At 38.6% G+C, this 5,939-nt stretch overlaps 1 protein-coding gene across 4 annotated transcripts in view; it reads right to left on the reverse strand.

Annotated features, from left to right (window-relative positions):
- The window catches only part of KANK1 (KN motif and ankyrin repeat domains 1), a 239,239-nt gene that overhangs the window by 79,380 nt on the left and 153,920 nt on the right, over positions 1-5,939 (reverse strand). The gene's annotated exons all lie outside the window — the stretch shown is intronic.

Here is a 5,939-nt window from a genome sequence, read left to right on the forward strand (position 1 = left end):
TTTCAAAGAAAGTAAAAAACCCCGGAAATTTTTTTTTTTTTTTTTTTTTTTTTTTGAGACAGGGTTTTGCTCTGTCACCCAGGTTGCAGTGCAGCAGCGTGATCACAGCTCACTGCAGACTTGATCTCTTGGTCTCAAGCAATCCTCCAACTTCAGCCTCCCAAGTAGCTGCAACCACAGACACGTGCCACCATGTCTGGCTAATATTTTGATTTTTTTTGTAGAGATGACATCACACTATGCTGCCCAGGCTGGTCTCAAACTCCTGGGTTCAAGCAATTCTCCTGCTTTGGCCTCTCAAAGTGTTGGGATTGCAGGTGTCAGCCACTGTGCCTGGCCCCTAAGAATCAATTTAACCAAAGTTGTGAAAGATCTTTACAAGGACCACTATAAAACACTGATTAAATAGATGACACAAAAAATGGAAAAGATATTATTCCACACTCATGGATTGAAAGAATACTGTTAAAATGACAATCCTACCCAAAGCAATTTACTGATTCAATGCAATCTCCATCAAAATACCAATGATACTCCCCATAGAAATAGAGCAGACAATCCTAAATTTTATACGGAACCCCAAATAACCAAAGCAATCCTGCGCAAAAAGAGCAAGCAGGAGGTTTCACACTACTTGACTTAAAAATATACTACAAGGCTATAGTAGCCAGATCAGCATGGTACTGGCATAAAAAACAGACACAAACACCAACTGAACAGAATAGTGAACTCAGATATAAATCCATGCCATTTGCAGCCAACTGATTTTTGACAGAGGTGCCAACAATATGCAACAGAGAAAGGACAGTCTCTTCAATAAATGGCATTGGGAAAACTGGACAACTATATGTAGAAGAATGAAACTAGACCTCTATCTCTCACCATGTACAAAAATCAAATACAAATGGATTTAAACTTAAATCTAACACCTGAAATTATAAAACTACTAAAAGAAAACATTGGGGAAATGCTCCAGGACATTGGTCGGGGCAAAAATTTTTTAAGTTCTCAAAAGCACAGGCAACAAAAGCAAAAATGGACAAATGGGATGACATCAAGCTGAAAAGCTTCTGCACAGCAAAGGAAACAATCGACAAGCTGAAGAAACAACCCATAGAATGAGAGAAAGTATTTGCAAACTATCCATCTGATAAGAGATAAACAACCAGAATATATAAGGAGCTCAAACAACTCAACAGCAAAAAGTCATTAATCTGATTTTTAAAAGGGCAAAAGGCCTGAACAGATATTTCTCAACAAATGACCAATGGGTATAGGAAGTGCTCAACATCAGTAATTATCCAGAAAATGCAAATCAAAACCACAATGAGATACAATCTCACCCCAATTAGAATAGCTTTTATCAAAAAAGACAGGGACTAACATGCTGGTGAGGATTTAGAGAAAGAAAAATCCTCACACGTTGTTGGTGGGAATGTAAATTACGACAGTCACTGTAGAAAACAGTGTTCAGAGGTTCCTCAAAAATCTAAAAGTAGAATACCGTATGATCCAGCAATTCCACTGCTGAGTATATATCTAAAAGAGAGAAAACCAACATATTGAAGAGAGATCTATACTCGCATGTTTATTGCAGCACTATTCATAATAGCCAAAATATGGAATCAATCTAAGTGTCCCTCAATGGATGAACAAAGAAAATGTGGAGGCCAAGGCAGGTGGATCGCTTGAGTCCAGGAGTTTGAGACCAGCCTGGACAACACAGCAGGACCCCATCTCTACAAAATAATAATAAATATTTAAAAAGAAAATATGGTAAAAATACACAATAGAATATTATACAGCCATAAAAAGAATGAAATCCTGTCATTTGGAGCAACATGGATGAAACTGGGGGTCATTATGTTCAGTGAAATAAGCAAAGCACAGAAAGACAATTATCGCATGTTCTCACTCATATGTGGGAGCTACAAAAGTGAATCTCATGAAGACAGCGAGTAGACTGGTGGTTACCAGAGGCCGGGAAGGGTAGAGGGAATGGGGGATGAAGAGCAGTTGATTAATGGGTACAAATACACTTAGAAGAAATAAGACTTTGTGTTCGATAGATCAGTAGGATAATTACAGTTAACATTAATCAAGTGTATTATTAATACACTCAAAATAGCTTGAAGAGAATAATTCAAATGTTCCTAGCATAAACAACAGATAAAAATTCAAGGTGACTGATATCCCAATTACCCTGATTTGACTGTATGAATGTATGAATGTATGAAATTACCACATGGACCCCCAAAATATGTACAATATATATCAATTTTAAAAATGAAAATATGAAAGGAGAAACCACCATTTTGATATGAAAGTTGTAGAATCTTTTATAATACACCACAGTATTTTGTTCATTTAACAGTAACATTTAAAAGGCAATATATTTAACTTTACCTAAAATCTGGAAAAGACAGAATATACAAAAATTATTCAATCTTGCAACCCTAACAATTGTTATCACTGGAAGCTATTTTCAATATTTTATATACTTGTATGAATATTTTAATTAATTACCATAATACATTTTAAAGATCTACAATATCCTAGAATTTGTACCAGGCACTCTTTAGTTTCTATGTTGGAGGCGTAACATAGACTAAGGCATTGTACCTTCCCTAGAAGTTCATACACTAGGGCTGGAGGCAAATATTATAGAAACAATTAGAAGAGTAGTGTATACACAGTTCAATTTCAGTCCACAGAAAGGTGGTCTTATTTTGCCTGACAAGAGTGCATGTGGCCAAAAAAATTATTCATAATAAGAGATCACTCGGCCTAAGTCTTAAAGGATGAGTGAGTGCTTTTCAGGTCAAGAAAGGTGGAAGGGCGTTCTAGGCAGAGGGGATGGCACATGCAAAGGCGGAAGATGAGAAGAAGTGCATGGCAAGCAGCAGCTGGGGCCAGAGCATGGTCTCCTTATGAGGACTTAGTCGTAAATGAAGCAAACTGCCCGAGACAAAGGTGACCTAAGGAGACTGGGTAATAAAGAGGAACTTTAAGGAACTAGATTCTACAAGAACCAAACTGAAAAACGCACATACACAAATACAAATATTTTACCCTAACAAAAAATGCAGAGCTCATTTGACTTCTTCAAGTAAGTTATTTTCGTATGGGCAACCAAAATCTGTCTTATTATACATCAAGTATGATTACTCACATATTCCTGTAGACTACACAAAAACAGTCAATAATTAAAGTAACAAAAGTATGCTGGAGTAGAAACTCTCGCCACAGTTTATTGTCTGATTATCTTCTGGTGATTTCCAATACTGGCTCCTACCATAGGAAGAGTAGGGGTAATATTAACCAGCTCTTAGACATTTTGCAACCAAATTACCTAACATGACCCAATCCCATTTGGCTTCTTGGAACATAGTAGATAATTTTCTTGGTATGAGTGGGTTAGAGGTGAAAAGAAATCTCAATTACGGATCAAGATCTAAATTATAATCTGTGTTAGTCAGTTTCTATTGCTACAAAGCAATACCTGAGACTGGGTAATTTATAAAGAAATGAGGTTTATTTTGGCTCATGGTTCTGCAAGATGTACGGGAAATGCAGTGCCAGCATCTGCTTCTGGTGAGGGCCTCGAGAAACTTAGAGAAGGAAAGGGAGAGCTGGCATATTACATGGTAAGGTGTGGAGCAAGAGAGAGAAAGGAAAAGTGCCAGGCTTTTTTTAAACAGCCAGCTCTCTCATGAAGTCAGAGGAAAAAGCTCATTCCCATATAGGAAGGCACCAAGCCATTCATGAGGGATCTGCCCCCGTGATCCAGACATCTCCTACCAGGCCCCACCTCCAACATTGGGGATCACGTTTTAACACGAGATTTGGAGGGGACACAGATCCAAACCAGATCAGAATCTTACTTGGATACTGGCTTTCATTTCTAATGTAGGAAAAAGGTTGAGATTTGTCTATTAGGGAAATTTTATGCTGTGTGTGTCCAAACAATTATACTTGCAACTTTATTCTTTGGGGTAATAAAGGTAAGAAGCTGGTAGAGGTATTTTTATCACAGGCACAGAAACAAATAAAAATGTAGATAATAAAGAGAAAACATGGAAGAAACAACAGTAAATAAATTCATTTATTCATTCAACAAATGAGTGCCCTTTGTGTGCCAGGCACTGTTTTTGGCACTGAAGATATAGCAATGAACAAATTAGATACCTACCCACCCTCTCCCCCAAAAGTAATCTAACTAGAGAACTGTGCTTTGAGCCCAAAGAAAATTAAATTTAGGTTCATACTGTGCTTAACAGATTAGCTGTACTAAAAGCTAATTTCTGACTCATCTTTTTTGCCTTAGGTATTAGTCCATTCTCACAATGCTAATAAAGACACACCAGAGACTGGGTAATTTATAAAGGGAAGAGGTTTAACTGACTCACAGTTCAGCATGGCTGGGGAGGCCTCAGGAAACTTACAATCATGGCAGAAGGGGAAGCAAACGCATCCTTCACATGGCAGCAACAAGGAGAAGTGCCAAGCAAAAGCGGGGAAAGCCCCTTATAAAACCATTAGATCTCGTGTAAACTCACTATCACAAGAATAGAATCAGGGAAACTGCCCCCATGATTCAATTACATCCTAACAAGTCCCTCCCACGACACACGAGATTATGGGAACTACAATTCAAGACGAGATTTGGGTGGGGATACAGCCAAACCATACCACCTTATTTGAAGAGTTCCCATGATAGCATCTGCCTCCTTGTGCCCCAAAGTGGGCATGAGTGTGTTCAGCCTTTCTAGAAACCGTCACTGTTCATCCATTCTACATCATGAAAGTACACATCAGTATCTTTCCAAGAGCGTACACAAGGGCTGCACTGCCAACGAACAGGTTAAAACCATCTCGGAGCTACAAATGCTTTCAGAATCCCGTGCTGGCTCTGCTCCAGCTGGGTCTCTGAGACTCACACAGCTTCCTGAACATTTAAAGAAAACTGACACTTATCAGTGAAGGTTTCTCAGATCATGAAAACCTAGGCTGAAAATCAGCTGTTCTGCTACAAAAGAAAGCAGCAATAGATAGTCTAAAGAAAAGCATCTGAATGAAAATCAGAATGATTAAACTTTCTTCTTTTTCAGTTAACCACCTTTATGTTTCTTCCTGAGTTGGGAGGAAAATAATTTTATGACTCAGTATAGGTACAATAAAACAGTATTCATTTGTTTGTAATCGATCTAGGGAAAACAGACCCTAGCAGAAACCTAAACCTTGACTTTATAAACATGATTGTATTAGTGGAGTCTTGCTCTTACTGAGCAAACATTCCCACTGCTGGTAGTTTCAACTAAAGTATCAGTGCTTTTACTTATTTAAGCATTAAGGAACAATGTAGTGGCCACAGATATAAGAGTTAGTTCAGCGTGATTTGAAAGGCTTTCTGTTCATTTCTTATTTTAAATGTACAATTCTCATTTATTTTCTGCTTTAGCAAAAATTTTTCCTTTAATTCCACTGAGATTGGATTCTTATCTGACCTTCTCTGATCAACTCTTAAATTGATGAATACTGTTAACAACAAGCTCAAGTGTGCCTGGGACTGTCACTAAGCAAAAGGGCGACATGTAACACATCCTCAGATTCATTTTTTTCTGAAAACAAGTTTTATTTAAATAAGGGTTTAGGCCCAGCGTGGTGGCTCACGCCTGTAATCCTAGGAATTTGGGAGGCCAAGGTGGGTGGATCACCTGAGGTCAGGAGTTTGAGACCAGCCTGGCCAACATGGCGAAAACACCATCTCTACTAAAAATACAAAAATTAGCCAGGTGTGGTGGTAGGTGCCTGTAATCCCAGCTACTCAGGAGACTGAGGCAGGAGAATCACTTGAACCCAGGAGGCGGAGATTGCCGTGAGCTGAGATCACGCCACTGCACTCCAGCCTAGGCGACAGAGCAAGACTCTGTCTCAAA

The sequence above is a fragment of the Rhinopithecus bieti genome, unplaced genomic scaffold (genome assembly GCF_001698545.2).
Source record: "Rhinopithecus bieti isolate Rb0 unplaced genomic scaffold, ASM169854v2 scaffold_641, whole genome shotgun sequence".
Lineage (NCBI taxonomy): Eukaryota > Metazoa > Chordata > Mammalia > Primates > Cercopithecidae > Rhinopithecus > Rhinopithecus bieti.